The sequence below is a fragment of the Rutidosis leptorrhynchoides genome, chromosome 10, assembly GCF_046630445.1.
Source record: "Rutidosis leptorrhynchoides isolate AG116_Rl617_1_P2 chromosome 10, CSIRO_AGI_Rlap_v1, whole genome shotgun sequence".
Lineage (NCBI taxonomy): Eukaryota > Viridiplantae > Streptophyta > Magnoliopsida > Asterales > Asteraceae > Rutidosis > Rutidosis leptorrhynchoides.
The window spans coordinates 205,723,817-205,737,095 of record NC_092342.1 but is presented as its reverse complement, the minus strand read 5'-3'; positions in this window follow the sequence as shown (position 1 = coordinate 205,737,095).

The window sequence follows — 13,279 nt, the reverse complement described above, 5'->3', positions numbered from 1 at the left end:
GCTAAGAAGAACTTTGATTTAAAAGCTATACTTCTGGAAAAATGATTTTTCTTATGAACATGAAACTATATCCAAAAATCATGGTTAAACTCAAAGTGAAAGTATGTTTTTCAAAATGGTCATCAAGATGTCGTTCTTTCGACGGAAATGACTACCTCTTTCAAAAACGACTTGTAACTTGTATTTCCGACTATAAACTTATACTTTTTCTATTTAGATTCATAAAGTTAAGTTCAATACGAAACCGTGGCCACTGGAATCACTCAAAACGGATTAGAAACGAAGAAATGGCGAGTAAAACAAGATTGATAAATACTACTCATTTTACCTACGTGAAAGTTAGTAATAAATCTATTCCAACCATAACATAATCAACTTATATTGTATATTATGTAATCTTGAGATACCATAGACACGTATACAATGTTTCGACCTATCATGTCGACCCATCTATATATATATTGCGGAACAACCATAGACACTCTATATGTGAATGTTGGAGTTAGCTATACAGGGTTAAGGTTGATTCCAAAATATATATATAGTTTGAGTTGTGATCAATACTGAGATACGTATACACTGGGTCGTGGATTGATTCAAGATAATATATATCAATTTTTTTCTGTACATCTAACGTTGGACAACTAGTTGTAGGTTACTAACGAGGACAGCTGACTTAATAAACTTAAAACATCAAAATGTATTAAAAGTGTTGTAAATATATTGTAAATATACTTTGATATATATGTACATATTTGTTATAGGTTCGTGAATCGACCAGTGGCCAAGTCTTACTTCCCGACGAAGTAAATATCTGTGAAAGTGAGTTATAGTCCCACTTTTAAAATCTAATATTTTTGGGATGAGAATACATGCAGGTTTTATAAATGATTTACAAAATAGACACAAGTACGTGAAACTACATTCTATGGTTGAATTATCGAAATCGAATATGCCCCTTTTTATTAAGTCTGGTAATCTAAGAATTAGGAAACAGACACCCTAATTGACGCGAATCCTAAAGATAGATCTATTGGGCCTAACAAACCCCATCCAAAGTACCGGATGCTTTAGTACTTCGAAATTTATATCATATCCGAAGGGTGTCCCGGAATGATGGGGATATTCTTATATATGCATCTTGTTAATGTCGGTTACCAGGTGTTCACCATATGAATGATTTTTATCTCTATGTATGGGATGTGTATTGAAATATGAAATCTTGTGGTCTATTGTTACGATTTGATATATATAGGTTAAACCTATAACTCACCAACATATTTTGTTGACGTTTAAAGCATGTTTATTCTCAGGTGAATACTAAGAGCTTCCGCTGTTGCATACTATAATAAGGACAAGATTTGGAGTCCATGTTTGTATGATATTGTGTAAAAACTGCATTCAAGAAACTGATTTCGATGTAACATATTTGTATTGTAAACCATTATGTAATGGTCGTGTGTAAACAGGATATTTTAGATTATCGTTATTTGATAATCTACGTAAAGCTTTTTAAACCTTTATTTATGAAATAAAGGTTATGGTTTGTTTTAAAAATGAATGCAGTCTTTGAAAAAACGTCTCATATAGAGGTCAAAACCTCGCAACGAAATCAATTAATATGGAACGTTTTTAATCAATAAGAACGGGACATTTCAGTTGGTATCCAAGCGTTGGTCTTAGAGAACCAGAATTTTGCATTAGTGTGTCTTATCGAGTTTGTTAGGATGCATTATTGAGTCTGCACTTCGACCGTGTTTACTTGAAAAATGATTGCTTAACAAATTTTGTTGGAAACTATATATTTTTAACATGTGAATATTATGTGATATATTAATCTCTTAATGCGTTTGATATTATGTGATAGATGTCTACCTCTAGAACAAGTCCCATTGACTCACCTAATAATAATGAAGAGACAAATGTAAATTGGAATGATTCGTGGACTGATTCACAAGTTCCCGAAGAGGAACCGGAAGAAGAATCGGAACCGGAAGAAGAATCGGAACCGGAGGAGGAGGAACCGGAAGAAGAAATAGAACCGGTGGGGGAAATAATAAAACGGTTAAGTAAAAGAAAATCCTCAACCAACCGACCAAGGTTAATTATGGTCAACGGTGTTTCCGCCAAGGAAGCAAAATATTGGGAGGATTACCAATTCTCCGATGAATCGGATCCCGACGAGGATTCCGATGATGTTATAGAAATTACCCCAACTGAATTTAAAAAGGCAAAAGAGAACAATAAGGGAAAGGGCATAAAAATAGAGAAATCTGATTCCAACCCCGATGAACTTTATATGTATCGTCAACACCCGTATTTCTTAAGTTGTTACAATAACCCGGGAACCTCTAAACCACCAGGTTTTTCTAGACCAATGTGGAAAATGACGGCTCGTATTAGGGAAACATCATATATCCCTAAAAACTTAGCAAAAAGAACCAAGTTCGAAAAAGAAGAAACGAGTGAGTTGGAATAAGATAGTTGTATTTGTGCGGTGTAATATATGTAATATAGTGTGCTTATGCTTTACGATATATGTAAAAATTGCTTGTATTAATAAGTATCTTTTATGAATCTAACTCTTGTATATTTTACAGTATAAAAATACAAAATGGATAGACAACCCAATATTTTAGAAGACTTACCCGGAGACATGATTGATGAAATCTTGTCTAGAGTCGGTCAGAATTCCTCGGCACAACTATTTATGGCAAAATCAGTTTGTAAGACATTCGAAGAACGTTCCAAGAATGCCTTGGTTTATAAAAGGCTTTCATTTGAAAGATGGGAGATATCACATTGGGAAACCCATAAGTTACGATGTGTTTACTTTAACGCATATATTGCGGGGAACCCAAATGCTATTTTACGCAACGGGTTAAGAAATTATTTTGACTCAATGCATCCGAATATAGGACTTCATGATTTAGAAAAAGCGGCTAACATGCAACATAAAGTAGCATGTTATGCTTACGGGTTAGTAATGTTCGCTTCTCACCAAAGTGAGAAAAAGAACATCGGGCTACAACTATTAAACAAAACGTTCCCACAAGTGACGGAGTCGGTAATTGGGGTAAGAAATGAGGTTTTTAGGTTATTACGAGACTGTTGGTCATTACGTAACCTTCGTCCTTTTGACGACGTTACAACACGTTGTCATACTATCGGTCACAACGGTTACGTTCCACAAGACCAAGGATGGGAAGTGGTATTAGTAAAACCAGAATGCATGACTTATTTCTGGATGTATGAATTACGTGTCTTTGTTGCCTTTGCTGAACGCCTTATTTATTAACTAGAATTATCTTCTCAACTACTTTGTATCAAAGTTTTATGTGCTATATTTCATGCTATATGTAAAATAGCGGTATTGTAAGTTTGCAAGTTATTGTATAAAGGTTTGAATATGATATATATATTTTTTTGTGATTAGTTTTTCATATAGAATTGTAGTAGTTGAAATGGCATGTTAGCTACTAAGTATGAACTTAACGGGTAGGTACTACCCGAATTAAAGAGTATAAAACGCTAATATGAAGAAAGAGCTTTTATAAATAAGTTCATATTACGCTATGAAATACTATTGACTACTCTTGATATTCTATATGATTAACTTGTTTCATTTGACTATTTTGAAGGAAATGGCACCGACTACTCGACACACCTTGAATATGAGTGAAGTGGAATTTCGTGCCTTTCTTGCTTCAAACATAGCCGCAGTACAAGCCGCGCTAGATACCAACAATAACCATGGATCTAGCAGTATAGGAAATCGTGTAGGATGCACCTACAAAGAATTCACTGTCTGCAAACCTTTAGAATTTGATGGAACCGAAGGACCGATCGGATTGAAACGGTGGACTGAGAAGGTCGAATCGGTGTTTGCCATAAGTAAGTGTACTGAAGAGGACAAAGTGAAGCACGCTACGCATACCTTCACAGGTTCTGCGTTAACATGGTGGAATACCTATCTAGAGCAAGTGGGACAAGATGATGCTTACGCACTACCGTGGTCAGCATTCAAGCACTCGATGAACGAGAAGTACCGTCCCAGAACTGAGGTCAATAAGCTTAAGACAGAACTTAGAGGGTTACGAACCCAAGGATTTGATATTACCACGTACGAAAGACAATTCACAGAATTGTGCTTATTGTGTCCGGGAGCGTTCGAAGATGAGGAAGAGAAGATCGACGCGTTTGTGAAAGGATTACCGGAAAGAATCCAAGAAGATATAAGTTCACACGAGCCCGCCTCCATACAACAGGCATGTAGAATGGCTCACAAACTAGTGAACCAGATTGAAGAAAGAATTAAAGAACAAACTGCTGAAGAGGCCAATGTGAAGCAAGTCAAAAGAAAGTGGGAGGAAAACGGTGATAAGAATCACCAATACAACAACAACAGCAATTACAACAATAATCGCAACAACTATCCCAACAATCGCAACATCAATCGCAACTACAACAAACGGCCCAACAACAACAACAACAACAACAACAACAACAACCACAACAATCATCCCAACAACAACAATAACCGCAACAACAACAATCAGAAGCAGCTATGCCAAAGGTGTGAAAAGTATCACTCGGGGTTCTGCACCAAATTTTGCAACAAGTGTAAAAGAAATGGTCATAGCGCGGCGAAGTGTAAGGTCTACGGACCAGGGGTTAACAGAATGAAAGGAACAAATGGTATCGGAACGAGTAATGGCAGAGCAAGTAGTGTCGGAGCAAGTTATGCCAATGTAGTTTGTTATAAATGTGGAAAACCGGGCCACATTATTAGAAATTTCCCGAACCAGGAGAACACGAATGGACAAGGCCGCGGAAGAGTTTTCAATATTAATGCGGTAGAGGCACAGGAAGACCCGGAGCTTGTTACGGGTACGTTTCTTATTGACAATAAATCTGCTTACGTTTTATTTGATTCGGGTGCGGATAGAAGCTATATGAGTAGAGATTTTTGTGCTAAATTAAGTTGTCCATTGATGCCTTTGGATAGTAAATTTTTACTCGAATTAGCAAATGGTAAATTAATTTCAGCAGATAATATATGTCGGAATCGAGAAATAAAACTGGTTAGCGAAACATTTAAGATTGACTTGATACCAGTAGAGTTAGGGAGTTTTGATGTGATAATCGGTATGGACTGTTGAAAGAAGTGAAAGCAGAGATCGTTTGTTACAAAAATGCAATTCGCATTATACGAGAAAAAGGAAAACCCTTAATGGTGTACGGAGAAAAGGGCAACACGAAGCTACATATTATTAGTAATTTTAAGGCACAAAAACTAATAAGAAAAGTTTGCTATGCTGTTCTAGCACACATCAAGAAAGTACAAACTGAAGAAAAGAATTTCCCGATATATTTCCGAAAGAATTACCGGGATTACCCCCACATCGATTCGTTGAATTTCAAATAGATCTTGTACCAGGAGCTGCACCAATAGCTCGTGCTCCTTACAGACTTCACCCAGCGAGATGAAAGAACTGCAAAGCCAATTACAAGAACTTTTAGAGCGTGGTTTCATTCAACCAAGCACATCACCGTGGGGAGCTCCTGTTTTGTTTGTCAAGAAGAAAGATGGTACATTCAGGTTGTGTATCGACTACCGAGAGTTGAACAAACTTACCATCAAGAACCGCTACCCATTACCGAGAATCGACGACTTATTTGATCAACTACAAGGCTCGTCTGTTTATTCAAAGATTGACTTACATTCCGGGTATCATCAAATGCGGGTGAAAGAAGATGACATTCCAAAGACTGCTTTCAGAACACGTTACGGTCATTATGAGTTTATGGTCATGCCGTTTGGTTTAACTAATGCACCAGCTGTGTTCATGGACCTTATGAACCGAGTGTGTGGACCATACCTTGACAAGTTTGTCATTGTTTTCATTGATGACATACTTATTTACTCAAAGAATGACCAAGAACACGGTGAACATTTGAGAAAGGTGTTAGAAGTATTGAGGAAGGAAGAATTGTACGCTAAATTTTCAAAGTATGCATTTTGGTTGGAAGAAGTTCAATTCCTCGGTCACATAGTGAACAAAGAAGGTATTAAGGTGAATCCGGCAAAGATAGAAACTGTTGAAAAGTGGGAAACCCCGAAAACTCCGAAACACATACGCCAGTTTTTAGGACTAGATGGTTACTACAGAAGGTTCATCCAAGACTTTTCCAGAATAGCAAAACCCCTGACTGCATTAACGCATAAAGGGAAGAAATTTGAATGGAAGGATGAACAAGAGAAAGCGTTTCAGTTATTGAAGAAAAAGCTAACTACGGCACCTATATTGTCATTGCCTGAAGGGAATGATAATTTTGTGATTTATTGTGACGCATCAAAGCAAGGTCTCGGTTGTGTATTAATGCAACGAACGAAGGTGATTGCTTATGCGTCTAGACAATTGAAGATTCACGAACAAAATTATACGACGCAAGATTTGGAATTAGGTTCGGTTGTTTTTGCATTAAAGACTTGGAGGCACTACTTATATGGGGTCAAAAGTATTATATATACCGACCACAAAAGTCTTCAACACATATTTAATCAGAAACAACTGAATATGAGGCAGTGTAGGTGGATTGAATTGTTGAATGATTACGACTTTGAGATTCGTTACCACCCGGGGAAGGCAAATGTGGTAGCCGACGCCTTGAGCAGGAAGGACAGAGAACCCATTCGAGTAAAATCTATGAATATAATGATTCACAATAACCTTACTACTCAAATAAAGGAGGCGCAACAAGGAGTTTTAAAAGAGGGAAATTTAAAGGATGAAATACCCAAAGGATCGGAGAAGCATCTTAATATTCGGGAAGACGGAACCTGGTATAGGGCTGAAAGGATTTGGGTACCAAAATTTGGAGATATGAGAGAAATGGTACTTAGAGAAGCTCATAAAACCAGATACTCAATACATCCTAGAACGGGGAAGATGTACAAGGATCTCAAGAAACATTTTTGGTGGCCGGGTATGAAAGCCGATGTTGCTAAATATGTAAGAGAATGTTTAACGTGTTCTAAGGTCAAAGCTGAGCATCAGAAACCATCAGGTCTACTTCAACAACCCGAAATCCCGGAATGGAAATGGGAAAACATTACCATGGATTTCATCACTAAATTGCCAAGGACTGCAAGTGGTTTTGATACTATTTGGGTAATAGTTGATCGTCTCACTAAATCAGCACACTTCCTGCCAATAAGAGAAGATGACAAGATGGATAAGTTAGCACGAATGTATTTGAAGGAAGTCGTCTCCAGACATGGAATACCAATCTCTATTATCTCTGATAGGGATGGCAGATTTATTTCAAGATTCTGGCAGACATTACAACAAGCATTAGGAGCTCGTCTAGACATGAGTACTGCCTATCATCCACAAACTGATAGGCAGAGCGAAAGGACGATACAAACGCTTGAAGACATGCTACGAGCATGTGTTATTGATTTCGGAAACAGTTGGGATCGACACCTACCGTTAGCAGAATTTTCCTACAACAACAGTTATCATTCTAGTATTGAGATGGCGCTGTTTGAGGCACTTTATGGTAGAAAGTGCAGGTCTCCGATTTATTGGAATGAAGTGGGGGATAGACAGATTACGGGTCCGGAGATAATACAAGAAACAACCGAAAAACATCCAAATTCAACAAAGATTGAAAACCGCCCAGAGTCGACAAAAGAGCTACGCGGACAGTAAAAGAAAAGATATAGAGTTTGAAATTGGAGAAATGGTCATGCTTAAGGTTTCACCTTGGAAAGGCGTTGTTCGATTTGGTAAACAGGGAAAACTAAATCCAAGGTACATTGGACCATTCAAGATTATAGATCGTGTCGGACCAGTAGCTTACCAACTGGAGCTACCTCAACAACTCGCGGCTGTACATAACACTTTCCACGTCTCAAATTTGAAGAAATGTTTTGCTAAAGAAGATCTCACTATTCCGTTGGACGAAATCCAAATCAATGAAAAACTTCAATTCATTGAAGAACCCGTCGAAATAATGGATCGTGAGGTTAAGAGACTTAAACAAAACAAGATACCGATTGTTAAGGTTCGATGAAATGCTCGTAGAGGACCTGAGTTCACCTGGGAGCGTGAAGATCAGATGAAGAAGAAATACCTGCATCTATTTCTAGAAGATTCGTCAACACTTTCAACAGCTTAAAATTTCGGGACGAAATTTATTTAACGGGTAGGTACTGTAGTGACCCGAACTTTTCCATGTTTATATTTATTAAATGAAATTGATATTTACATGATTAAGTGTTTCCAACATGTTAAGCAATCAAACTTATTAAGAATTGATTAATTGGAATAGGTTTCATATAGACAAATGACCACCCAAGTTAACCGGTGATTCACGAACGTTAAAACTTGTAAAAACTATACGATGACATATATATGGTTATATATATATAGTTAACATGATTTTATTATAAGTATGTATCTCATTAGGTATTTTAACAATGAGTTATATACATAAAAATGAGACTATTAAATTAAGAAACTCGAAAACGATATATATAACGATTATCGTTATAACGTCTTACTAGGTACATATGAATCATATTAAGATATTGATACACTTGGTTAATTATGTTAAATGATAAGTAAATATATCATTAAGTGTATTAACAATGAACTACATATGTAAAAATAAGACTACTAACTTAATGATTTTGAAACGAGACATATATGTAACGATTATCGTTGTAACGACATTTAATGTATATAGATCATATTAAGAGATATTCGTACATCATAATATCATGATAATATAATAATTTAAAATCTAATTTGAGATTATAAACATTGGGTTAACAACATTTAACAAGATCGTTAACCTAAAGGTTTCAAAACAACAATTACATGTAACGACTAACGATGACTTAACGACTCAGTTAAAATGTATATACATGTAGTGTTTTAATATGTATTCATACAATTTTTAAAGACTTCAAGACACTTATAAAAATACTTCTACTTAACAAAAATGCTTACAATTACATCCTCGTTCAGTTTCATCAACAAATCTACTCGTATGCACCCGTATTCGTACTCGTACAATACACAGCTTTTAGATGTATGTACTATTCGTATATACACTCCAATGATCAGCTCTTAGTAGCCCATGTGAGTCACCTAACACATGTGGGAACCATCATTTGGCAACTAGCATGAAATATCTCATAAAATTACAAAAATATGTGTAATCATTCATGACTTATTTACATGAAAACAAAATTACATATCCTTTATATCTAATCCATACACCAACGACCAAAAACACCTACAAACACTTTCATTCTTCAATTTTCTTCATCTAATTGATCTCTCTCAAGTTCTATCTTCAAGTTCTAAGTGTTCTTCATAAATTCTACAAGTTCTAGTTTCATAAAATCAAGAATACTTCCAAGTTTTCTAAATCCATTCCAAGTAATCATCCAAGATCAAGAAACCTTTGTTACTTATAGTAGGTTATCTTTCTAATACAAGGTAATAATCATATTCAAACTTTAATTCAATTTCTATAACTATAACAATCTTATTTCGAGTGTAAATCTTACTTGAAATTGTTTTCGTGTCATGATTCTGCTTCAAGAACTTTCAAGCCATCCAAGGATCCTTTGAAGCAAGATCCATTTTTCTCATTTCTAGTAGGTTTATCCAAGGAACTTGAGGTAGTAATGATGTTCATAACATCATTCAATTCATACATAAAAAGTTGTCTTATTCAACGTTATAAACTTGTAATCACTAGAACATAGTTTAGTTAATTCTAAACTTGTTCACAAATAAAGTTAATCCTTCTAACTAGACTTTTAAAATCAACTAAACACATGTTCTATATCTATATGATATGCTAACTTAATGATTTAAAACCCGGAAACACGATAAACACCATAAAACTGGATATACGCCGTCGTAATAAAACCGGGGGATGTTTTGGTTGGGATAATTAAAAGCTAAGAAGAACTTTGATTTAAAAGCTATACTTCTGGAAAAATGATTTTTCTTATGAACATGAAACTATATATAAAAATCATGGTTAAACTCAAAGTGAAAGTATGTTTTTCAAAATGGTCATCAAGATGTCGTTCTTTCGACGGAAATGACTACCTCTTTCAAAAACGACTTGTAACTTGTATTTTCGACTATAAACTTATACATTTTCTATTTAGATTCATAAATTTAAGTTCAATACGAAACCGTGGCCACTGGAATCACTCAAAACGGATTAGAAACGAAGAAATGGCGAGTAAAACAAGATTGATAAAAACTACTCATTTTACCTACGTGAAAGTTAGTAATAAATCTATTCCAACCATAACCTAATCAACTTATATTGTATATTATGTAATCTTGAGATACCATAGAGACGTATACAATGTTTCAACCTATCATGTCGACCCATCTATATATATATTGCGGAACAACCATAGACACTCTATATGTGAATGTTGGAGTTAGCTATACAGGGTTGAGGTTGATTCCAAAAAATATATATAGTTTGAGTTGTGATCAATACTGAGATACGTATACACTGGGTCGTGGATTGTTTCAAGATAATATATATCAATTTTTTTCTGTACATCTAACGTTGGACAACTAGTTGTAGGTTACTAACGAGGACAGCTGACTTAATAAACTTAAAACATCAAAATGTATTAAAAGTGTTGTAAATATATTTTGAATATACTTTGATATATATGTACATATTTGTTATAGGTTCGTGAATCGATCAGTGGCCAAGTCTTACTTCCCGACGAAGTAAAAATCTGTGAAAGTGAGTTATAGTCCCACTTTTAAAATCTAATATTTTTGGGTTGAGAATACATGCAGGTTTTATAAATGATTTACAAAATAGACACAAGTACGTGAAACTTCATTCTATGGTTGAATTATCGAAATTGAATATGCCCCTTTTTATTAAGTCTGGTAATCTAAGAATTAGGGAACAGACACCCTAATTGACGCGAATCCTAAAGATAGATCTATTGGGCCTAACAAACCCCATCCAAAGTACCGGATGCTTTAGTACTTTGCAATTTATATCATATCCGAAGGGTGTCCCGGAATGATGGGGATATTCTTATATATGCATCTTGTTAATGTCGGTTACCAGGTGTTCACCATATGAATGATTTTTATCTCTATGTATGGGATGTGTATTGAAATATGAAATCTTGTGGTCTATTGTTACGAATTAAATTTGTCATTTTGCATGTTGTTAACTATTTTTAATTTAACCAATTAAATTTAGTTTTGCTTGTTGCTAACATGTGTGATAACTTGTAGTAATCAAACACACAAACCATAATCAAACAACACAACCATGCATGCAAAACAATCATGTTCACAATCAAGCCTTTTTGGTAAGCATTTTGTTTAGCCAAAAATAAAATGCCACCGGGTAATGGGTCATAACACAAAGTAGGAGATTTTACCACTCCCACTTAATCTTGCATCCAAGTAGATTCTTCTTGTGTTCTTCCTTTGACTGCATCTTTTCATCTTCATTTTTACAAAAAATATATCCTAATACATTTTTTCTAAAACAAATGAAAATACAACCTAATCTATTTTACATGTCAAATATAAAATAAATTACATAACCAAATGAATATTATTACAAACCAATTGAATAATTAATTTTACAAACCAAATTGAATGAATATTACAACCATTCAACTAAACAAATATCCATTCAAACACACATGCAAACATCATAAGGTCAAGGCATTGATTGGAACTACAATATACAACAAATATGACCAATTTGCAAGTTTCAAACCCACTTTTGGAACCCTTAAAATTCGGCCAAAATCATGAACCCACCCAAAACCGAATATTTTTACATTCTACTTTCATGCATGTACATAGAATGCAAAGTTGGTGGGTTTTAAAGACCATATATAAGAAGCATATTTCATAGACTTCGGCTCTAGATACCATTGATGGAATTCAACATAATAACAAGTTTCTTAATGTGAATAAAATCATGAAACCAATTCATTTTAAGTTATAACAAGCGGAAGCATAATTACTAAGAAAAAACGTTTATATGCATAACCATTTTAATTGAATTCCATATAGTTATCAAGTTATGAAATAATGCTTACATATAATAAAGAAGGAGAAGATTATACCTCCTCTATGATGAGTTAAGAGCTGAATTTGGACAGCAATATGGATGATAAAGATGATGGAATAAAGCCTCTAACTTGAAGCCTCAAGTGTGTGATACCCCAAGCTTTCAATCACCAACACCTTCTATTATTTGGTTAGGAATTTTTGGACACTTAGTGAATTTAATTAACAAGCAAAACCCTCTCTTCCCACTTCAAACTTTCGGCCATCAGAAAATGGGAGAGAAAGAAGAGAGTTTTTAAGCAAAGTTACTTGATAATCTTAGTCTAAGTCACTTGGTTCAAGAGCTATATGCATGCCCTTAAGGAATGTGATGTTAAAAGCAACAAAGCCAAGCATGTGTGTCCCCTTGGACTTGCCAAAACCGCCACCTAGGTGGTGTTTATAAAAAAATGTAATTTTTTTATAATGCTTGATTTAATTGTTAAGTTACTTTTATTTTATAAACCATTTTATAAAATATAACATAACTTAATTATTTAAAACCTATAAATAATTAAATCCTTATCATTTAAATTATCCAAATAAATTTTCTCAAGTAATAATGTTTTAGAAACCCGATTTTCTAAAACCCAAGTGTCGCGTATTTATATAATGATCCAATCGTTAACTTTAAATACGTATAAGGTGTCGGTAAGCTTGTTATTGGGTATGACCCGACTTGGATCATAACTTATTAGCCACATTAATTTAATATGTCTCTCGGGCATACGAAATACCTTCAATCTCCCACTTGCACGAGAAACAGAAGAAATTAATGCAAGTGACGGATACCACCTAACGACCGTCCATCACCCCCAATATGTTATGACTTTGTGCCATTCAATAACATCATCCCTTTCATTATATCCTTTCGTCCTAGATGTCATGTTAAATCCAAGAGACATAGAGTGATCACTCTCTTTAAGATTTAACTTTATCAGGACTTAGACATCTGACTCAAGAGGGACAAATTCCATCTTGACTACATACGTCCTAAATATATACCTTGCATTATACCTGAGCTCTTCCTTATGAACTACCATATTTCAGAATAGTGAAGGAAAGAATCAAGGCACAGTACTTGGCAAATATCCGAACCTAATATGTATCTCAGGTCAGAGGAT